The sequence below is a fragment of the Cavia porcellus genome, unplaced genomic scaffold, assembly GCF_034190915.1.
Source record: "Cavia porcellus strain 051 isolate PalLab524CR breed Dunkin Hartley unplaced genomic scaffold, mCavPor4.1 scaffold_28, whole genome shotgun sequence".
Classification (NCBI taxonomy): domain Eukaryota; kingdom Metazoa; phylum Chordata; class Mammalia; order Rodentia; family Caviidae; genus Cavia; species Cavia porcellus.
The window spans coordinates 26,541,199-26,566,186 of NW_026947511.1; the positions used below are offsets into that span (position 1 = coordinate 26,541,199).

The 24,988-nt window shown below is 35.7% G+C and overlaps 1 protein-coding gene and 1 non-coding gene across 10 annotated transcripts in view; one reads left to right on the forward strand and one right to left on the reverse strand.

Annotated features, from left to right (window-relative positions):
- Positions 1-24,988, reverse strand: part of Ctnna3 (catenin alpha 3) — a 1,637,747-nt gene that overhangs the window by 1,566,362 nt on the left and 46,397 nt on the right. For 6 of the 9 annotated variants that reach the window (XM_063239560.1, XM_063239555.1, XM_063239558.1 and 3 more), the window contains exon 1: positions 16,814-17,003. The exons of 2 other annotated variants lie outside the window; for them this stretch is intronic. The gene's annotated coding sequence lies outside the window, so the exon portion shown is untranslated. Of the gene's footprint in view, positions 1-16,412; positions 16,754-16,813; positions 17,004-24,988 lie in introns of those variants that run through there. One more of the 9 variants, XM_063239559.1, reaches the window with a different exon arrangement.
- Positions 7,413-7,549, forward strand: LOC111758036 (small nucleolar RNA SNORA2/SNORA34 family). The gene has a single exon (XR_002792277.1). It is a non-coding gene; the product is annotated as a small nucleolar RNA SNORA2/SNORA34 family (small nucleolar RNA).

Sequence of the window (24,988 nt, forward strand, 5' to 3'; positions counted from 1 at the left end):
TCATCTTTAGATACATGTCAACAATTCTTACAGTAGTAATTTAAGAATAATCAATAAAAGTAACAAATATTTTAGGTTAATCAGAATTGCTTTGGAAAAGCAGCAAGAGATACACCCATTTTCTCCCTAATATATTTCTTCCCCATGGCCTACTTCCATGGTTTAAAACTAGATTAAAATATTAGGAGATTCCAACTATGAGATTTCCATATCAGTTTCCTTTTGGAAAATATATAATCAATACATTGGCTTAATTCTTCACATTTTTATTTTTCCTACTTACTTCACAGTACTTTGCACTGCTCAATTCTTTGATAATTAATACAGCAATTAGTCTTATTTTTAGAAAGTCATTCATTTTCAGCCGGGCACAGTGGCATGGATCTGTAATACTACCACTCAGAAGGCTGAGGCAGGAGGATTGCTGCAAAATTCAAGGCCAGCCTGAGACCACATAGTGAGTTCAAGGTCAGCCTCAACTACACACAGAGAGACAGTCTCAAAAAGAAAAGAAAAAAACACATACACAAAAAAGAAAGCATCCATTCATTTTAATTGCAATCCCTCATTTAACCAGCTGAGGGCATCATTAATTTCTGAATACTCAGTATTGTCCTCAATGACCTTTTCGTATTTTCCTACACCGAGGAGCTGCAACACAACACCTTAACTTTCTTAGTAAATGTGTTTGGAAACCGCACATTTTATTTTGCCCACATAAACATGACTTACAGAGCCCATATTAGTGGTTAGTGCTTCTCACCTGTAATAAACTATTTCTTCCTCTATCTGCTTCATTAGATGCATCCTCTAAAAGAAAAGCACTAGAAGCTCAAACAACAAAATTGAGTTCAACCATCAGAAAGACTTTCCACAACCCTAAATTTTTCTGGGTTAAAACACGAAGCAAACAAAATTTTTACCTAAAGATTACAAGCTCCATTAGAAAATCCAAAACAAATTCTGAAGACAGCAGAACTAAACTGTAAGATAATATTTTTGGAATTACATACACTTGTAAAGTGTTTAACTTATATATTCTAAGTGCTATATTTAATATTATTAATTGTTCATTTTGTATTAGAAGCTACAGGATAACTTTAAAAGATCTGGTTCCTGCTATCAAAGCATTATTATATCTCTCATGTACATACAGCATTATGGCTAACAAATTTCTTATATAATATACAGGTTTTTTATTTTGTAACTAAACAGTCTAGAAGGACATGAACATTAATTTGCCTGATTTATTCTAAAAATAAAAAATTTTCACTAATTATCCCAAATCATTAAGTATCACAAATTTTATCTCAACTGAAGATAATTTCCTATGTTTCTCCGAAGCTATTTTATCACATATATCAAGTTTATTAAGTTAACTATGACAAATAATGTTTTTAAGCACATCTAAAGGCTCAGCATAATTTCTTTCATGCTCCTGGATGACAAGGCTTACATATTAAATTTTCAAAAAAGAAATAATCATTCCCCTCCTCGGTGGTTGTTCAGAATAGGAAATGGTGGCTTCTTTTCCCTTAAAAGGAAATTCTACCTAACAATGTGAAAGCAAGTTTGGGATTCTTCACTGAAAGAAGCTGCTCTATAAAATCATTTCTCATGTCTAAATTTATCAGTTTCTTTCCTCATGTAATAACTGATGGTAGCAAGGTAAAAATCACATTTTATATTTGGAAGCAAAATGTAACATTTCTTCAAATTTTACTTATTCTTTGACAAAATTTCATCTTAATTTTCTACACTGATACATTCTCTACAGTATAAAATACAATTATTTTTCAAACAAATTTAGATCATAAGCATTTCGAAGAAAACCAAAAACTCAGTTTTGTCAGAATTTGTGTATCCTTTTTGCCAATCAGCCACATCTTCTGGAATACACAGATAACTCATCATTTTCTATTTCCATATAACCACTTAATTCAATTTTACTTTCCAATAAGGAGTTTGGTTCCTGACAAAGAATCTTCTAAGCTGTCTCATTTAGCTGTTTTTGGTTTTTCTAGGTATCTTAAGTATCTTCTCAGTCTCAATTCTGTCTGTAAACACACCAACAACAAAAATTTAATGGTAATGCTTAGGAGGGAGGGAAAGTTGAATGGCTGAAGAATATTTAAAATACTCCTTTTCTACTTTTAGCCAAAGTGTCTCCATACATTTTATGTTCTATTTGAATTTGCAATACACATTTGTATATTTCACTTTAGCTTCAAAACAATGTGTTAATTTCCTACTGTGGCAGGTTCATAACAGCTAACAGTCACACAATATGCAAATCTATAGCAAGTTTTTCCTCTAACACACATTAGGTATCTTAAGTGTGAAGTACAATGCCATGTATAAGGTACAAATGAGTTGTGTCCTACATGCAGCTGGAAATGCAGAATCCAAGATTATTAAAGAAAAGAAAAACTTAAGAGATAAAGATGTGACAGCTATCCATCTGTGTTGTATCTAATCCATGAGACTAGATGAGCTTTCCCATCTCCCTACCTAGTGGGAGATACAGCCACCAAGTGTAGTACTCATCAAAACAAATATGGGAGTAGGCGGAGAGGAAGGGTCATGAAAAAAAAACAGTAAAAAACACAAGAAAAACTGTTTTCAAATTCAAGCTACCTAGTCAGGCACAATGGCACATGCCTGTAATCCCGGAACTCTGAGAGCCCAAGGCAAGAGAATCATAAGTTTGAGCACAAGCCGAGTAATTTAGCAAGACCTTATAATAAAATTTTAAAAATGAAATAAAATATACTAGGGTATAACTTAGGGCAAAGACCCTGGGTTCGATCCCTGTGAGAGATCAGATGAGAATTGAGGCCTAATTGATCTCCTCTGTGAGCACAAAGGACCCAGGTAAAATGCAGGCATGAGGCCATGTTGCAGGTTCTAGGGAAAAGTCAACACAGCTGAGATCCAGTTGTTTACCTGAGCATACACTTTACATAATGGGAGGCAGATGAATCTTCTGCTACTCTAATTGCTTATATCTCTGTCTACGGGAATAAAAGCAAACTGAGCAAGACACTCAGGGCTCTCTGCTCACTGGAGGCAAAAGCCCCATGGCCACTGCATTCTAAACTGTCTTTTTGTCTTTTATCGTCCCTCACCCTGCCCCAGGTCAGGGAATAAGCTAGTAGACTGGTGGAGTGACCAGAGTGGGCTGACTGAAGTACTCTGGTTCCCTTCAAATCCCCAGTGCCACAAAAATAAAAATTCAAACTATTTTCCTTGACCTTGTCCACACTGACCACCATTTTACCTTGCTGTCTTCGTGTTGTGAAATGAGACCTGTAAAGCTGTTATGAAGAATAACCACTTATAAAATTATATGCAGAGTCTAAAGGGGTACTAATTATAATTAATTGGTTAATGTTGCTAATTTTTGTGGGATTCTGCTTTTCCAAACCAAACTTCAGAGGGCTACTATGAGAGATAATAAATGGATTGTCCATCTGATTTAAAAGTGGATAAAGAAACATTACATTACATATCTTATTAAGCAAACTGAATCTATTTAACCAGAGGTCAGTTACTTTATTACCATAATAATTTAAAATTAAAAAACAAGGAAACAAGGTTCTAAAATGAAAGCACTTTTAGAGTTGCCTCCAAAGTTGTAACAAATGCTTAATAGGGAAAATAATAGACAAAATAACACATATTAATAAATTGTGTATGCCTTTAGAAGATTGAATATGGCATGGTTTAAGGACGGAATACTGAAATAAAGGCAAAAGAATGACAGTAAGTTAAAAAATAGAAACTCTGTGTCTCGTTCCCATGTAAAATTCATGGGACTGTGCCAACCTGCTTCATTCCAAAGCAGTCACTCAGCCAGTAAGGCCGTGTTAGAAAGAAGGAAATTCTTTCTCCCACACTTTCTATTTCCAAAGATAATAACAGAAAACTAAGAGTGGTGGTTTCGCCACCTAGTAACTTTATTTTATTCATGACCCCCATACAACTCTCTAAAAGTCAAACCTAATGATTTTGCATAATAAAACAAATAAATATATGCACAAAAAAAGAAAATTACTTTTGCATAAAGCACAATATTCCTAAATTTTTCAAAATTAACTGCTGCCATAGTCACTAAATCTAAACTACAACATAATTCCCAGCAGGCCTTCAAGTGCACTTCAAAAACTAAAGTTAATCACACAGAAAGATAAAATAATCAAATTTAGTCATAAACACACAATGAATCACATTTCTTCAATTCTCAGTGATAAACCTGTCCACGAGTCTGAATAAATCACACGCACACACACTCAAACTAAGTCGCTTTTTTCTTTTTGGGTCTGAGGTGCACCGAATTAGATGACATCACCAAAGTCCTCAGTTCAAACTGATCTGTGAAAAGCCTGCTGTACGTTTTGTTGTCCTAGTTTGTATTCCCCACCCTCTGTTCCACTCATCTCCCCAATTCTTTAGCAGTTAATGGCTCCCTTCATAATTGATTTGCCATAAAATTTTTACATATGATTTATCTATCCATATAGTTATAGTAACTCTATGTGTACATAGATTATTTAATTTACAGTTTCATACTTCCTATCCCTTTGCATACTTCTCTCTTTCTCTCTCTGAATTTTATTTTTGTGTCCTATTCATGCTAAACTAAATAAATGTGTAAAATGCTGCACGCTTACTTACTCGGAACATAGTCCTCACCTTATTCTCCCTTTCTTTTTTCTGCTATAGAAGCAAGACACTTGATTTCCCAGTTGTTTTTGCAATTCAGGTGGCATAAGAGAATGCTGGCCAATGAAATGGCAGCAGATATCAGCTGAGTGCTTTCCCTGTAAAAAATGATTCAGATGTGCTTGCCATACCCGTGTTCTTTCCTTGTTCTAACCATAGCAAGACCCCTAGAAATAAAACAGTTTTACTGCAAAGCTGAGGAAGGAGACAGAACAGAATTACAGAAAGAGTTTGGGTCTTTGCTGTCATTGGATTTGAACTTTTTCCTCCAGACATCTTGTCATTTGATAAAAATGAGTTCCTAAATAATACACTGGATTAATCTGTTCCTTTATTTTCTACAATATGCCTGTATAGTCTATTGTATTTGATGATACTTCTATTCAAGAACATTTACGTGTAACAAACTCTTTGCTACAGAAATCAACACTGTAATAAACACTTGCATGCATGTCTCTTTTGGTGCCTATGCAAGAATCCCTCTGGTATACAGTTGGCTGAGCTGAATTGTGTCTTCTCACAATTCATATTTTGAAGTCTTATCCCCAGTAGCTCAGAAGATGACTCTGTTTGGAAATTGGGTCTGTATAGAGGCAATTAAGTTAAAATCGGGCTAGTAGGATGAACCCAAATCCAATCTGGTTGGTGTTCTGATAAGAAGAGTTAGACAAACCCAAGAAAAGGCATCAGGAATGTGCAGAGGGAGGGCTATGCGAGGAAAGTGGCCATCTACAAGAAAGAAAAGAGGCCTCAGGAGAAACCAAGTCTGCCAACACTCTGATCTTACATTTACCAAATACTAGTGAAGCAGGCTAAGTATCTTTCCATTTATGTATTCATCATCCTAGTTTTCTGTGAACTACCTCTTCACATATCGATGTTCAAATCAGTGAGTGCTCTCTATAATGATACCACGTAAGAAATCACCCTGGTGTGCAGTAGCCTTCTCTTAGCTTACTTCCAGCTTCCAGAACTGGCTGGGGGAAGGGGAGTTCTGTTTGTTAAATCGCCCAATCAGTGTTATTTGGTTATGACAACTCTAGCAAACTACCACAGTTCAGAAGTAGAATTCCTGGGTTAGAATGGACATAATTACTCAGTTTCATAAATGTTTCCAAACTGGTCTCCAAAAGAAACATCACTAGCAGAGCGTATGGATTCACGTGTTCACACCTCCACACCACAAGCTATTACATGACTTTTTAACTTCCACCAACACGCGAGGTACAAAGTGGGTCTCACTATTGTTTTTTGTTGTTGTTGTTGCTGCTGTTTTGTTTTGTTTGGGTACAGGGGATCAAACTCAGGACCTTACGCTTGCCAAGCAGGCACTTACGCCACTGAACTAAATCCCCGGCCCTCTCTGTTGTTTTAATGTGCACTTCTGATTACCAGTATAATTGGTAGCTCTTTTTAAGCTGCTTAGCCAACTACTCAAGTGTAACGTCTATGAACTGCTTACTTGTACTATTCCTCTATTTTTTCTTCCTCTGTCTTCCCCTAGGCTGCTATCTTGTTCCTTACTGATTTTTAAGAATTCCCTGTAGATTTTCAATGTAATCCTTTGTCCATAATATTCCTTGAAAATATCCACTGCCTGTCTCGTGTGTTTCTCTTTGTTCAGGACAAATTCTCCAAAAATTCTCTCTATAAATGAAGTTCGGTTTTCTTCATATTCTTATAGATACTACGTTATTGTTAGACAGTAAATTTTTACTAATCTAATAGGTACAATGAAGTATCTATTCTTGTCCTAATTTTTATTTACCCAATAACTAACGAAGCAAGCTAAAAATCTCATTTATTTATTCGTTATTCCAGTTTTCTGTGAATTACTTTTTCAGACAGCACTGAGCCTATTGGATTGTTCTTTATCTGACTGTTTGTCTTTTTCTTACTAATTTTTAGTTTTTCATAAATTCTTATATTAAATAATTTGTATTAAGTGGTGTATTGATCATATATTTTCACAGTAATATTACACAACAAACCATTCTAAAACTCAGTGACATAAGACAAAATTTATTCTGCCATATGAATTTTTAGATTAATTGTAAATTGGCTAATTGAACCTGCACTTGGCTCGGTTTGCCTCAAGTTGTAGTCTTAAGACCTAGATCTGATCCACATTTTTGTCATGTCCCTTTGGACAAGAAGGCTACCTGAAGAATGCTCTTCTCATGGGAATGGCAGAAATACAAGAGGGACAAGTAGTAATGTACAGTGCCTTTTAGGGTGAAGCCTCCAGTTTGGAGACTGCCTTTTCTATATTCCATAAGCAAAGTCTCATGGCCAAGTCAAACATTAATGGATCAGAGAAACGCATTTTATCCTTAGTAGAAAGAGCCTCAGAGTCACATGGCAAAGGATATGGGTATGGGGGAGGGGGAGATAGAAGAATTAGGACCAACAATGCAATCTACTTCATATGAATTAGTTGTAATATTGTATTCTCAACTGGTAACTTTTATTTTTCTTCTTTATGTTTTCTTTTCTTTTTTTTTTTTATCCATACTGGGGATCAAACTCAGGACTGCCTGCTTGCAAGGCAGCTGCTTATGCCACTGAGCTAAATCCCCAGTCCCTATGTTTTATTTTCAGAAAGAAAGTGTTTATATTAATGGACTTAAATATTTCAATCTGTACCATATTATTTTACTAGGGTCTTCTTTAAGAAATTATTTTCTCTGGCCCTAAATCAAGGCTGGCAGCTTCCTGACGCTGTTGGTTTCAAGCAGGAGCCTAAAGAGATGTCTTTCTATGGTCTGTTGGCCATTTCAGAACTTCGGCGGTGAAATGGTCAATTCACTAGAAAGAAGCAGCTAAAAGCAACCTCTCCCCCCACTCTTCCCCCTTGAGTGACTGTGAGCATGGCAGGCTGCGGTGGCCCAGGTTGGGAACCTCCAGCGTTTACTGGGACCCGAGCCATGCAGGGACCTGAGCCATGCAGGGACCTGAGTGCCGGGAAACTAAACAACTCTTAACCCCCTGGTGAGTGGCTGTGAGCTGGCAGGCTCTGATGGCGCAGGAAGGGAGCCACCCAGTGTTTACTGGGACTCACACCATGCCAGGACCTGGAGCACTGAGAAACCAATCAACCCCTCCTTGCCCTGGTGAGCAGCCATGAGCATGGCAGGCTCTGGTGGCCCAGGACTGGAGCCACTGGTGTTTACTGGGACCTGTGCATGCTGTGACCTGAAGCACAACCCCTCCCCTCTTGCCTGTTTTGTTTTATTGAACTTCAATGTACATGAACGTACGGACAGCTATTTTGAAGAGAATGAAAGACTCTACAACAGCCATTAGTGACTTCCCTATTATCTGGTTTTGAAGACCTGAAACGCCTTCCACATTCAGCTCAGATAATTTTATACTATGTTGTTTTGTATGAACTTGCTGTATGTGAAGACATGGACAACTATTTGAAAGAAAACAAGGGACAATATGATAGACAGTGAAGATCTCAGGTCACCTAGCTTTGAAATTTATATCTTACATTACTTTCTTATGTCCTGTTTTGTTCTATTTTGTTGTGTTTAATTTTACCCCTTTAAAATAAAAATTAAAAAAAATTTTTTAAACTGATATTTGGCTTTTCTTATCTTAGAAACAAAAATTATTTTCTACCCTAAGATAAAAAATTATATTCTGTTTGTCTTCCTAGAAGAATATTATTATAGGGGTCAAAAAATAATACACTGTAAATTAATATATGTATAAATGTAAGATTATATAATATTAACTAAGGGTCAAGGCAACACAGTTAAACAAGTGACCAAAGTTAAAACAGGATTACATTACACTTAATTTGTGTGTGTGTGTGTGTGTGTGTGTGTGTGTGTACACACTATGGCTTCAGGCATGATAAACAGGTACTCTGCCACTGAGCTTCCCTGTACAGCCAATGGATAAATTTTTGAGCTGAGTCTTTAAAACATATTAATGATAAAAGTTAGCAAAGAAAAAAAGATACAAGAATCATTGGGGATCTCACTGGTTTTTGGTTTTTTGAGACAGGGTCTCACTATGTAGTTCAGACTAGGCTTGAACTCACTATGTAGCCTACGTTGACCTCAAACTCACAGCAATCTTTCTACCTCAGCCTCCTGAGTTCTGGGATTACAGATGTGCACCACCATACTCAGCTAGGAATCATTAAACATCTTAAAACTTGACATTCTGTTATAGATAGACATTTATTGATGTAAGCAATATATTCAAAACTGTAAAAAACAAGACTGTGTAAATATAGTCTTCTAGGATCATATCATTATGGAAAAAGGAAAAAGAAGCCTCACAAAACAAAACTTAATAATTATAATAGAGTATCGGTTATGATGTTGGATTTGTAAAATCTATATCAGATAATAATGGGGTCTAAATAAATAAATAAATAAATAAAAATAAAAATAATGGGGTCTACTCTAATAGTTTGGGACAAAAATGAGGCACACTCTTAGTTTTTCAAGTTAAAATCACTTCCCACCTGCCAGACTGGCAGGGCATCTACTTATTATCTCTCCGGTCCCTCAAATTATTGAAAAACTCTAGGGAGCTTCATATGTCTCGAGGACAGAAAGCCAGAGAAGTAGCTTAGAATGCAACTGGCTGTGTTGAAGGATGCTGATGTTCTGTCCCTGGCACAGTTTCCTAATGAAGACTGATCCCCTGCCATCTAGAGTGACCTTTTCTTCTGTACTCTCATTGTTGTGGATCCTGTCAGAGGCCATAGTGACCTCAACATAGCAGCACTTGCCTTCTCCAAAAGTAAGTCAGGCATCTGTGCCTTCAAATTCTTAGTTTACCAAGCACAGTAGTTAAGTCAGGAGGCCTTACAGGTCAGCTACACCAAAAACAGCCCCTTTTGGGGTAATGCAGGTCACAAGAGGTGAATTCTAGTGTAAGGCTCTTTTAAATTCTCTCCCGCTAGTAAATCTTAATCAGAACCAGTTCAACATAAACAGACAAACCCTCTGTTGATCAGCCCAGCAGCTGAAGAAAGACTGGAAAGAACAAACTTTGTCAAGCTAAAAAAAAGACACTGTTACACCAGTAGCTGAGCTAATAAAGATAAAGATTTCATTAATGATGTGCAAACACTAGGAAATATTTTTCCTTACTTTATGGTTCACAGATAAAATACAAAATGCCCACTTAACTCTAAATTTCAAAGAAACAATAATTTTCTAGCACAAGTTACATCCTATGCAATATTTGGGACTAACTTATATTTACAATAAAATTTCTATGCTTTTATTTGCTAAATATGACCTCTCCACATTATCCATTTCATTAATGGTACAAATTAAGGGTGCAATTTGGCTCAAGCCCAGTTTCAATTGAGAACTAGAACCAAATCATGTCTGAATTTACAGCGGCCACCTGTGTATCTTCATGTCCTATCAGAGACTTGGGGTTGGTACACAAAACCAGAAAGTCAACTGACACCCTTTCACTTCATAGGAAATTGGGGGAGGGATATGTACTGGGGATCAAACTCATGACCTTACACTTACCAGACAGGTGCTTATGCCACTGAACTAAATCCCCAGCTCAGGAAATACTCTTTAGATTGCAAGGGATGTTTCCTGGCCACCTCCCAGAACTACATTTCTAACTACCTTTAGTCAGAAGATTTTAGTTCCCAGAAATGCAACCAGGATAAAAGAGAACAAGAAAAGCATGATACATTGTGCCCTGGTATCTGAGAGTCCCAATAGCAGAGGCAGACTCAAGAAAAACATAAGCAGAAGGGTACCTTTGGATATTAGAGTTTACATGTACAGATTTAGGGAACTAAATCTGAATTGCTTCAAATGATTAGGACAAAACTGGCTTCCAAATAGAGGACCAATTAAAACTAGAAGAAAAGCCCCAATGGATATGTACTTCAGCCCAGAAATTTAACGAGATGCTTGCCCTCCACTTTAAGACTTGAGAGAGAGATGCTATACTACAAAAGTTCACAATAGTGGAGCTTGAAAGGAACATTCATAACTCATTTAAAACTAACACCAAAGGTAAATAAATCTTTCAAATATGTAAAATGAAGCCATTAAAAAATTGTGTAATTTTAAAAAAGGAATTTTCTTAGATACAAGGGGAAATTACCTCCAAGATAAAGGAAAGTTTAAAAATACTTCAACTCTGTGTACACAGTAAATACCCAAAATAATAAATTCTAAGAAAAAAGTGGTAAACAAGCTAAATAAAATTAAAAGACAGTGTGGCTGGCGATTTAGCTCAGTGGCAAAAGTGCCTGCCTTGCAAGCAGGCACTTGTGAGTTCAATCCCTGGTACCAATAAAAAAAAAAAATTTAAAAGAAAGCTGCTTTTAGTGAGAGGTTTAAAAAGACACTTGGAAAATATCTAAAAATTCAGTAAAATCTAAAGGTTAATAAAGTAATTAAAATCCACATTGGGAGAATCATTCCTTTCCATTATCTTCCATCTCTAAACAACTTTATTATTCAAAGTGCAAAAGAAGCAAAGGATGGAACTGTGTCCTGCACTTAATTCTTACCAATGAAGAGGAATACATTCCTGAAGTGGAAGTGACAGGAACCTTGGAAGAAATTGAAACATATCACTTTAGAGTTCATTACAGCCAGGAAAGAAAACAGAAAGCAAAGTAAGACAAGTATCTTAGACTGCTTAGCAGTTCACAGAAAATATAAGGACGTTCCAGAGCCAGACTCTAAAGGACTGGTCAAAAAAACAAACTCAACTACCACAATCACAAATGAGGGAAAATGAGAGATATACATCCATATATCCAAAATATATGATATCCAAGGAACTTTCTAAAGAACTGAAATTTTTTTTAAGGACACACAAAGGAGGTAAAGATAAGGATGAACACATTAGTGTGGTATTATCAGAAGACAGATAAAACTAAAATGAAAGATTTGTGAAAAACATTTACAAAAGACAAAATGTTTTAGGTTGTATTTGAAGATGATGAAAGAGAAGAATGATACAAGTTCTCTTTCTCTAGGAAGATTTTTATAATATTAAAAGATGATCAAGAGGAAGAAAATTGGCAATTATTTTATTCTGCTTTCATCTTGTCTACCAGAGAAAATGATCTTAAAATGGAAAAGTTGTGCCAGCATATGGGAGAGGAAATTGATAAGATAGGAAAAAAGAAAAAGAATGCTCACCTGTTTGGATAAATGCACATTTTGGGGTGTATTTTGTTAAGGCAGGGTTTCTCATCTTCAGCACTCCTGACATTTTGGGCTAGATAATTCTTGTTGGGGACTGTCCAGTGTGTTGTAGGATTTTCAGAAGCATCCCTGACCTCTACACACCAGTAACCGCCATGTGTGATAATCAAAAATGTCCCCCAGAGAGTTCCAGATGTCCCTGAGGGAGCAATAGCACTCTAGGCTGAGAATGACTGCTTCAAAATAATAAAAAAGGGGTTATGTATCATCACAGAATCTTTGTTTGCATATTTGAGTAACAGTGGAAAATAGAAATAGTTAACAGAAGATTGAGAACTGACAAATGTCCCAAATATCAGAAATGACCTAAAAATTAAAACAAAAAATCAAACTGTATGTTGAACCTGCAAAATGGTAATCCCAAAAGCAAGCAAAGATCTCATGAGAGTACTTCACTGAAGCCAGGGAAGTGGGGAGGAGATGAAAAAAGACCTAAGACGTGCTATGTACACTTATCAAGTCCTCATTATGGATATAATCGTGAACTGCAAATATGTACTAATAAAAATAAATTTTTAAATATTTTAATGTTTAGATGTTTTAAAATAAATAAATGATAAGGTACAGTTCTGAGAGAAGATAACTAGTTGAAGAAGCAAATTTGAAGATTGTCAGAATATTAGCTGTGTTCAGCCATTCAAGACATTTTTTATCTTTTTTTCTTTCTTTTCTTTTAGTTCCTTTTTATTTGGTCAAGACACTTCTTTAAAAAGACAGGGAAACCAAATTAATAGTTGCCCCTATACATGATAATTTTAGAAAATAATGGATGAGAGAGGAAGGTGATGAAAAATGAATTAAGATGTGTTATGTATATATATAAATTTCCCAAGATAATTACAATCTTTATGTACTATAAACATCTACTAATAAATGTTTTAATTTTACTAATTAAAAAACAGTGGAATGAAAAAGTTCATTTATGATAACAATCAAATTTTATAAAATACTCATATGAAGAGAACTTGAAACACTCAGGAAGCTGAAGCAGAAGGCCTTTTTTCCTTGAACTAAATTGGAATTCTGCCAAAAGAGGAGGATGCATGGATATTGCATAGGCAACCAACAGCATTTATCACAAATTATTTGATTCCTAAATCTAATATTCCTTTGTTATCCCATTTTGAAAAAACAGAAACTTCAGAGGATAGCAGAAAAGCAAGTTAATCCTGTAAATTCCCATGCAAACATAATTTAGGAGCTCTAGCTCTGGACTAAGGTAAACCACTGTACTTCTAGGAAATCTCAGAGAGGTTGATTTTATTTCTTAATCTCCCTTCATTCCCACCCACAAACATGTACATATACACTACAAAGGAAACACCATCAGAGCAGGTCTTTTGTTTCACTAGTGACTATCACAGCACTTTAGAATGAATCCCAAAGTCAACCCCAGACGGGTAGAATCAATGTAGAAGCAATTTTGCCTCTCAAGCTATGCTATGGACTCTTCAACAAGCTAACTCAGGGGCCTCTTTGCATTGTTACCACCTCAAGGCCTCACCAACTGAGACGTAGTAATCTCTATCCCAATTCTCTGCCCTGATGCACATATACAAGTAAAAGAGACAAACGTTTACAGACTGCAACTTAAGCAATGCTAACTGCAACTGTACATCTGCAATGAGAAAAGAAGCTTATGTAAAATGTAAAACAATGACTGCTTCTTTCATCTAGAAAGTCTTGCTGCAAAGTGCTAGAGTATAGCTGATTTAAGTTCTAGCACAAGCTCCTTATCTCCTTACACGAATCAGTAACAAATTGAAAATTACAGGTAATACTTTGAATAACATTAATTTAAAAGAAGAACTAAAGCTATCAGGTTCCAACGCTGTGAATAATACTAAAGCAGAGGTTAAAGCTACCAAGTTCCAACTTCTGAGAGTCTTTCTTTAAACACTGCTTTTTCCATCAAATCAATTTCCTCAAAGACAGGAAGGACCTGAAACAGCACAGGTGTAATGATTGTGATAATGAAAGGCAAGAAAAATAGGGAGAGGTAGCTGATTAACCTGACAAAATTTTGCACATAGGAACTTGAAAAAGCTGCTACATCCCCAAAAAGTTAGTGATGATCTTACTAACAGATTACTGGCTGAATTCTAGGCAGCAAAAGTGTAGTTAAAAGCAGTAGTCAAACATGTTAAAATCAGGAGCAGTAGCTAATACAGTAGTCCTATTAACTTTAAAAAAATTCTGCCATCTTAATTATCTGTCATGTTAGAACAGATTAGCAACTTGGTTGAATTCAGGATCTCTAGCCCACATTCCTTAAAATACAGTATCCAAACAAGAATGAAAAAAAATCATGCTTTCTGAATCTCTGGGACTAACATTCCCATGAGCCAATGATCCATAAATGAACATTATTTTTAAGTCTTCATTATGAAATGCATAGTTTCTCTTCAGGCAGGATTAGGTTGCCAACTTCCTTTCTTAAATCTTGATCCCTGTTATTACAAAGAAAAAATAGAAATACACAAACAGGAGTCCATAGAAAACAGAGTAGAACTCCCATCCATTCACAGTTTTATCACAAAGAAAACCACACAATGTAAAAGTTGTCTTAATATGGGCAAAATATATTCTTTAAGACTCACAACTCTAACTCATCTGTCAAACAATGGTATCTCTACTCTCTACAATGATTTGCTTTATTAATCACTAATTCCCTGGATTTTTTCCCTTCGATATATTATATTTCTATAACCATGGTTCCCAAATTCAACAATGAAAAAACTAAAATTCATCTTCTTTGACCTCTACCCTAAACCATTCTTATGTTTCCCTAAATAGAAAAAGCCAATACTAAATTTCTGTTCTTGCATTTGCCCTTGGTCCTTTTTCTTTCCATTCTGCTGCCTACACATTTCCTCCAAAGACTTCTGACTTCCCAGTTTCACTATAATTGAAGTATTTACTCTTCTTTTTTCTGTTATTTCCTATTTCTTTGTCATGGCTGACTCATAAAATTCATAAATAAGAACTGTATACATATGATCTTCCAGCAAAAGTTATTTATAAATTCTATTGGTGTAAGGTTCACAGTAATGTAAGTGGTCAACGGTAATACTATCTATTGATTTTGGAGCACTTTCAACTCTGATGTGTAGCACTGTTGATATCTGTGAAAGTTTGTGAGTTGAAGTTTTCTAAATAGAAGAGATTATATCCTTCCATTTAATATATTGTTATCTATGTGTCCAATAACAATGTCTTACACATCATAAACGCTCAATAAATACTTTATTTGGTAGACAAAGAATTTTATAATGCATTAAAAGACAAACAAAAATACATCTTAAAAATCATAACCTTTGCCTTCAAATGGAATGCTCTCTAATTCAACTACTCATACTATTTATACCTTAAATATAAATACATAATATATACATGTATAAACAATATATACATAGACATACATAAATACACAAAAGTATCGTGGCACCTACATTTTCATCCATGACTTAAAAATTACATCCATTTACTTGAAAGAATGTTATGCAGCATTTTAAAATAGCATACATTTAAAATAAGTGATATTATGTGGAAAATTTTTATAAAATTAAATAAAAAAATAAAGTTCAAATATTATCTACAATGTTACTCAATTATTTTTAAAGCCAGGCAGAGAATAAAAAGACTGCAGAAAAAAAATCAATGAGATTATAGAAAATATTCTTTTTTTTTTCTCTGCTTTCAAAATTCTTACAATGAGAACTTGTTACTTTTCTAACTTATAAAAAATCAATTTTACTATAAAATTCCCAATATTTTACTGAAATAAGATGGAAAATTCAGACTATGTGTGGAAGGTAACAAATGGAAGCAAAAACATCTCTGTATTTTAGGTATCTTCATTTAACAAATTTGTCCTATGCGACTACTAAGGTAATTTTTATAGTGGGTAATGAAATTTTACACATCCAAATACCCCATTCAGATTTCATTGGTGATAATCCACATCTCCAAACCAGAACTATTCTCAACTCACTGACCTTTCAGTCTGAGTAAGTACGGTAGCCACAAACCCAGAACCATTCCCACTTATATTTTAGGCAAGCTATTGACTTTCAAGTATCCCAGAGATGTTGCAAGTCTTTCTCAGTGGCATATACCAATAACTCAAAACCTCTCCAGTCAATGAATTTCCTGATCCCTATCACCAGTTTCTTTCTTTTTTTCACTTGAACTCATGTCTTCCAATTCTCTCAGTGCAATTTACTACAGCCAGTGACAGTCACTCAAGACCCTAATTAGACAGTACCCTTCTGTCTACACGATCATTGTATCCCATGTTCGTTTCACACAGTGATTTTCACTTGATTACAAAGCATGGTCAAACAGTTCCTCTAATACCTAATATTATTGTCAATTGTATAACAAATATAAAATAAATGTTAAGTTTAGAAATTAAGGCTTTTTACTACTATCTTACTTGAAACATCATCCACTTACTATGAATAAGGTTTTGGTTAAAAGTAAAATCCCTTCAAATATTTTCCATGTTTGCTTCCTTTTTCTCCAGTCCCATGCCAAAGCACAAGCATCCAGGCCATATCTTATCTTTTCCTACACAGCATCCAATCGGCTTTTTATAGTCAGAAACTCTCTGAATGCAAAGCACGACCTTGGCTACTAACTTCCGCTGGCACTGGTTTGAAAGTTATTTATAACTTTATAATTACCGTGAAAGCCTACATTTCTCATAACTAGTTAAAACATTCCCTTTTTATATAATAATGTGATCTTTCCCTCAGAAGAAAACCCACATTTTAAACCTACAATATATAACTAAGACACAATAATTCAAGGGAGAAATGAAATCCAGCTCTTCTCTTCACAAACTTGACTCTTACCTTTCTGTTGCTTCCTATAAAGTAAATGTGCTTAAAATTCAGATCTTGGAGGGAATTTTCCAGAAAAATAAATGAGAAAACTTTAGGGAGAGAAAAAATCTTCTCGAAAGTCACAGAGTTAGAGAATACCAAGCTGAGGGGCAGTGACAGTGGGGCAGTCACTTTAGCTGAGCACAGTTCACCCAGGATAAGAAAGAAAGGGGAGGTTACAAACCAGGGTGGGTGGTATCTAATCCTGAACCAGTAGTCACTGACCTCACTGACAACTTGTTACTGAAAATACTTCGTTGAAAAAGGCCAGACACATACTTTGCCTAGAGACCTACATAGTTGTTAATAAGCTCTGAATGGGTTAGATTTAAACTTCTGTAAGTCCCTTCCCAAAATAAGGACCTCTTATTTCTAATTAAAGCTGGAAGTCTAATTAAAGAGTTATTGAAAGTGAAAAATGATAATACATGGATAACAGGTGCCCAGGAAATGTTTGCATCAAAAGGTCTATTATTTAAAATTGCATGTATTTGGAACTATCAATGATGGCATCAAGGCCATGTGTCACATCTGAGATAAAAGTTTTCTTCTGAAATCTTACCTGTGTCATAGTGTCACTTATATCACACTTTCTGCTTCCAGTATCTATGAAGAACCACATAATAAGCAAAGAAATTAAATTGAAGAGTTATCAAAAATATTATAAGTAGAACAGTTTAAAATTAAACCATCAAAAAGTCTTCTACACCAAAATATTTCAATGTTATCCTTTTTTGTATCTCCTATATCATTTGTAAAATATCTTAATATTTATCATATCAATATTTTAATATTCACTCAAACAATACTGAATATTCTTGCCTTACTATTATATCATTGATTCCTTGATACCATACTTGAACTTATATAGTGATTCCCTGGATATTACTACTTTCTGACCTTCTTCTAACTAGCTTTTAAAAGAAAAGGTGGTAACTATAATATGAACTATCATCTGAGTTTTGGCAGTCCTTGCCTTAAAGGACTGAATTCAAAATAAAAGAAAGCATTTATTAGCTCTAGAGACATTCTTGGAACAAATACTAGGGAGCCAAGAGGAAAGGCAGAGTCTGGAGATTGTCAGAGGAAATCAACTATGAAAAGGGTTTCATTTTATATGATTTGCAGAAATGCCTGCAAAATAAGTGTATTTCTACATAACTTCCTTATCATGTGCATAACTGACATTTATCTAAAGATTCTTAGTTGCTAACATACTGTCTCCCCCAGATTTTTTTGAAGCTGCTTTTTCCCCTTGGAGAATCTAGGAATAGCCTCTTTTCATAGAGAAACAAAGAGTAAGTTTTATGTCTCTCAATCCATCTTTTCTTGAATAAAGAAATCACTTGACACTTGCAAAATAGCAGGTTTTGTTTTAGAGCTTTAATAATGAATGTTTTCAAACCAGGACTGTTGAATTGAGCCCAAGATAAGATATCCAAATTCTATTATAAGCTTAGCCTGTCTAGCTGTAAAACCACAATAAGTTTCCTACCTGCTCTATATTTCTTTCTGTCCTCAAAATGAACATGAAAACCCCTATTCTTTCGACTTTTCAGTGGATATGTGAATTAAATGGATAAAAATCAGAAGTGCTGCAAATTACATTGCACTCCTCAGAGATGCAATACAGATAAAGCCTTATGATAGTTCTTGGTGCTATCCAAACAATTAACTATTATAAATATCTAAAAGATAAGTTTAAAGAGCTTTGCAAAGTATTTTTTTTTTCTTTTTAAATTCCTTACAAAAATATCTGAAGCCCCCAAGACAGGTTTTAACTGAAATACTTCCTTCTCCAACCACAAGGGGCCCTCTCGTAGCAATTCAAATCACACAAGGGCCCCACGGTCCTTTGTATTTATATTGCTTTGCTGACAGAAAACACAGATCACCAGTGTCAAATTTCCATACCTAACTATAGGGTAGCAAACAAACCAGCAAGATCTGGCTTTCTCTGTGTGATCACTGAAGCATGCTGAACACTAAATAGTTTCTGTAAACGACACAGTGCAGCATTTTGCATCCTGGCCTCCTTCCAGACTTTCACAGTAATTCCTTTTTGTCACCTTGCCCAGTTGTGTTCAATATTTATGTTCCTTCCCTATTTACTTGTTTCCTTTTTATACTTTTCAAACTTGAAAGTTTTGGCTCACATTCCTCTTGCAAGCAAACAAAGGTTACAAGAAGAAGAAATAGAAAAGAGAGAGAAAGAGAAAGAGAGAGAGAGGAAAATATGTAGAATAAATCAGGCCTATTTGCAGCAATCCTCCAAAGGTAATCAAAAGTATATTTTAAGTTAGGGTATCAAGGATCAGCCTATACAAAGTCATTCAGCTGCATGTATGGAGAACCTCTGGATATGGGGTCTTATATTAGCCAGCTAAAAGATTACAGGCAGGAAAGAAAAGTTCCAAAAAGAAAGGAATTCTGTCCCTATTGATAACATCTCAAAAAATAAGCCCTGCAGTGGGTATTCAGTTCATAATCAGAAAAAAATACAATTTTTGTTAAAATCCCTTAAGAATAAAAATAACTTTAAAATGAATCATAAACTTCTTTATTCTATAAATGACACATCAAAATCATGGCAATTTCAGGTTTTAGCTTTTAAAAATGTATTTTTCTAAATAGCTATCATAACTTTTTAGAATGAGGTTTAAGGCAAAGGAAATTTCCTATTTGTGATAATTAAAATGAATTTATTCAAGTAATATATGATAAATATTTCTGGTACCTTGTTGGATGCTTTAGATGAATCTACTCTTGCTTTAAGTATTTTATGTACAATAAAGATTTTTCATTGTCCCTTCTTATCCATTTTTTTTAATTTTTATTTTCTTGGTACATTTTTAGATATACATAATGATAGCATTCACCACAGGGAATTTGTACCTGCATATTACAGTTCTTGCATCTTCTTCTCCCACTTATTCTTATATTACCTACTAACTAACTATCCAGCTTCACTGAAAAAATAGAAGCTTTCCAGGGAAAGATCCCACATCTTCTCACCATCAAATCTACAAGCCACAGCAAGGAGCCCATTTTCTCCACCTCCCCTCCTATTACAATGCAAGAAATATCCTGCTTCAGGGGTGGGGATTTAGCTCAGCTGCATAAGCACCTTCCTTGCAAGCAGGCAGTTGTGAGTTTGATCCCCGGTACTGATTAAAAAAAAGAAAAAAAGAAAAGAAATACCCTGCTTCTATCAAAGACTCATCTCTCTTCTCCTGTTCTGAATCCTATCTTGCCACCCACTCCATGTGATTTCCAATCCTTTTGCTGCCATCAGGGCCATGTTTAAGTCTACCAACAACCTCTATGTGGCCAAACCAACACAGTCATCTCAGAGAACTGCATCATATCCCACGGCTTTATAAGAGATCCATAAGAGGATACCAAGTGGAACTTTTCCTTTTGTCCAGAATTAACAACTACAGTTCAAACTGAAAAAAATGATGCCATCTATAAACAACAACATGCCAAAGAATTTCTAATATTTGAGAACAGACAACTCACTCAGGACTTACTAAAAGGAAGTTAAGAATAGAGCTTCATGCCCTCCCTCTCTCTTATTCTGTCTTCTAGCCCCAACACTAGAGGAAAAGTTAGTAGGCCTAAAAAATTTAGATATCAAGGTCATCTACTTCCACTTCTTGAAGATACCAAAGCAGCAATAGTCTTGCCCCTCGGCATTCCAAGTCTTTCAAGATGACATCTGGTCAGTGCTGGTTAAAAGAGAGATGAGATTTAAATTTGGACAAAGTGACAGTGTTAGTCTGGCTTAAGTAGGCCTTTAAAGAGAAATGAAAATGGCACAAGCCTATTCACTGTATCATTAGGGAATGAGAAATGAAGATGCCAGAAAGCAAAGTAAAATGTAGCACCTGGAAAAAGTAGTTCATTCATAAATCAGTTGTATAACTGGCTCATATGCTGTTTCTCAAGTTTGTACTCTGAACCAGACCTCTCTCATTAGCCCCAGTGCATATACCCAACTATCTTCTCCATTTGGACAGCCAACATGCATTTCTGACTATGTCTCCTCAAAAAAGTGTTGATTTTTGCCTCTCAAACCTATTTCCTTCTATTATTCATATCTAGGAACAAAAATTGGTGCCATAGCCTAACTGATGAAATAAAAACCTAGGAATCAACCTTCATTCTTTTGCCTTATAACCACCAAGAATTCCCAACAACTCTACTTCCAAAATTTAGCATTATGTTCACTTGTCTCTATCTCCCCTCCAGTATTCCAAACTTTGCAACACATTCTCCATGTATCTCCTAAGTGATCTTTCAGAACACAGTTTAACACGTGTTACTTTCCTGCTTAAAATCATCTAATGGCTTCCTATTACTCATTACAGAAACAAAAGATTTTTTAAATTCTTAACCAAATCTACAAGGTTCGGTGTGGTCTGGCCTGTCAACCTCTCCCTCCTGACTCATAATATTCCCCCATCTAATTCACTGATTCCAGTTATACTTTCTGGTCATACCCAATAGTATTTCCTCAGGGCAACTGTACTTACAATTCCTCTGCCTAAAACTATGTATTTCCAGGCTGGGGGTTTAGCTCCGTGGTTCAACTGCCTGCCATGCAAATGCCAGGTCATGAGTTCAATCCCCAGTACCAGGAAAAAAAAAAAACACTATGTATTCCTAGACATTAACATGTCTGGATCATTCTCATCTTTCACCTTCTCAAAGAGGCATTTCCTGATTACTCTACCTCACTGCTCCCTGCCTCCAGTGACTTACACTGACACAGCTTTTTATTTGTTTAGTTGTTCTGTCTTCACTATGGAATAAAAACTAGAGGTAGTGGCAGTGTCCAATCACATGACATATGCAAATTAACTATAATCCAAGGTCAATCACCAGGACCTTCAGGAATTCAAATCAGGAAGACAGAGCTCTAGGAAGGCAGAGTAATCAAAGAAAATTTTCTGGAGGAAGGTACATTTGCACTGACACAGAAAAGATGACACAGCATCATAAGAGATAGTGCTTGATTTTATTTGTCCAATAACCTTCAAATCTATGCTTTATCTCCATCTCTTTAAAGTTACTTTCCTGGTAAACTACACCTTTGTTCTGCTTGTTGTCTTTCTGTATTATATTTTCCCCCAACTTCTTCCTTTTCTTTTATCTTATTTTGCATAAATCTAACTATGACATTTAAATGCTAGTCAGAGTATGTATAGTACTTAAATGTTTACATTTCAGTTCAACTATTTCAGGACAAACTACTGAAGTTGAGTCATTAGCTTTATTGTCCTGGTGATAATAGAAAGGATACAATGAATAGGGGGTTTTTTCGTTAATTTTTATCATTTAATTTTCTCAATGTTCTCTGCCTTAACTTTGGCAGCCCATCTTGCTGTTAGTCAATAACTTTAACAAGCATATAATTAGTCAGTCATGTTTGATTTTAGTTCATTGATTACTTGTTATTTCTCTTTAATCATCTAAGTGAAAATTCCCAGCACATACCTTCTAAAAGGCATTTTTATTAATTAATCACCTTATCAATACCTTGAATATATTAATAAACCACAGCATTTTGTATTGATGGTTCAAAATCCAATTTGCTTGTGTAGATTTAAAATCACAATCATTTCCAAAGATACAGAATGATAGAACTGTGGGGGACCGGTAGTGGCTGAAAAGATAATAAGTATGAAATATAAATGACCTTTATTTTGAGAATGCGGAGAGAGACACCTCCGATCCCCTGGGGCGCGGCATCTACCCCCAGGGTCGTCAATCTCTCCATGGAACACGTGGAGTGGAGGCATATAAGTATCTTCTGTTTGGGGTGGGACCTAAGGGGGCATTAGGGATGCACAGGTAGCCCGTTGGTCTTTATTTGGCACCTGTTATGGTTTGAAAACTGGTGGTCAACTTAATGCCAGCTGGATTACATCAGCATGCATTGAGAGAAGATGCTCCACCTGAGGAGGGTTGTCAGGGTAAATAGGTGGAGAAGAAGGGAGGTGTTGAGAGGGATTGAGGCGTTAAGGAGGCATTGTGGGTTCTCCTACGAGATGCTGTCTGAGCTGTTGGTTCTCCTGGAGAAGCTTTGGTCTTCACATCGAGCATTGCTTCCTGGCTCTGGAGGGGAAGACATGTGCTGCCTGGTCTCCAGGATGAACTTGTCACGCTGCTTCCTGGCACGTACCGGACTGTGCTTGTCGTTGGAAGAGCTCGGGGCCTCCGTGTCGCTGAGGACAGCTGTGGTGCCTTTCAGGACAGCCCCTCTCTTTGTTGTGAGTGTGACTTCTCGGCTCCAGTGTAGGACCCTCATCCCACTAGCACAGCTCCTTCACGCCTCTGGTGTAGACTTTCTGGCTTCTACCGCTGACCCTTGGGTCTTCCTGGCACGGATCCGTAAAAGAGACTGGTGTGAGTCCTTCTTATGGGCTCTGGACCTCCAGTTGGACTCGTGGGAGGCACTGTCCTGAGCTCTGGGTTTTCATCTGGACTCATGTGGGACATGTGCTGTGGGGTTTAGACCCTTGACTAAATAATCTATGTCTTTGGTGTTGTGGATAAATTTCCTGCATTTTCCTGTGTTAACTCCTGGTGACCATTATAAAAATATTATAAACTCCATGTCCTAATCCTAGTTGTTCTCTGTGTACAACCCCTGACTCCAACAGCACCATAGGTAAATTCCTAAGGGTGGGGGAGATGGAGTCACAGGTAACTTCCTAGAGGTGGGGAAGATGGAGCACCTTGGTTCTGGCTACAGTGTCCTATCTGAGCCAAAACTCTTTCACAGAACACTTAGAAATTTACATTTACTGTCATTGAAGCTTCAAACTGCATAAAAAGAATATATAATACTGCTTCTAAAGGATAAGCATATTTAATTTTCGATACAGCTTTTAAGTGTTAAGGAAACCATCCTGTGATTTTAACTTCAAAAGCCTTATCTCTTGTTTAAGGAAACAAAGACAGTAGATTTTCTAGTTGTGCAAATGTAAAGCAAGACTCACCTAAATGTGGTGAAGAAAATGAATGCAGTTGTTTCACACAGAGAAACTGTATGAGTTATAACTCTGTAGACTTTTATTGTTTCTTAAACAGAACAATTTATTTTTTCTGGATGTGTTTACCTGATCTTCCAACCCCTTATAATTTATATTCTTTTATTTTCTAATGATCTTTTTTAATACTCTGAAATGAGAATGATAGTTACTAACTGCATGCTAAATATCTATGCTGAGCCATTAATACATATCTTATACACATATTTCATATATATGTATACAGATAATTTCATTGCATAAGTGATCAAACACATTTGTGATACAAGACATAAAACAGTCCACTTAGAAATAGAATCAGTCTGAATGTGACAGATATAAATGTAAGATGCATTGTATTGTCAATTCAAATACCAAAAGCAACATTATGCTAGTGATATAATTTTTCTGAAATGGTAAAAAAAACACTCAATACAATACAGAACAAAATAAAAAATAATATTCCTTTGATATACAGGCTTCTATACTTAGAAATTCAGATTATATTAAAACCCAACAAAAAAAAACTTCATGTTTATCAGTAAAACAAGAGTTAGTTCCTAGTTTGAAACTTATAAAAAAAATGCATGCATAAATGTCTACCAAGATAAACTTGCATAACATATGAGACCATTCTTAATTTTAAAGCAGAGACCTATACTTATCAAACCCTCTAAAGTATTTGGCATGACAAAGATACTTCAGTCAAACTAGTCAGATTTCTAAACCTTTTCCTATGCCCATCTGCTCACTTTCTTGTAAAATCCAGTTTGAACAAAAAACTGCTAAAGTCAGTTTATCAAGAAACACACACATATATACACACACACAATAACTGATTGAATTCCTCATCTGATCAAGTTCTTCATCCTACCATACCCCATGTATCTTTAACAAGAATTGTGTTAGGTTGCTTTAGCCAGAATCTCCCTTATCTCTGATGCTTCCTGTTGGTAATTTTCCACCCACTGACCCCTACCCTGCTGACTTGGCTATAAAATTCCCACTTGCCTTTGCTATGTTAGCTCAATCTCTCTTCCCAACTACAAGATTCCATTGGAGTCATCTGTATTCCCATGGGAATTATCTTAGTCTTCTTTAGCAT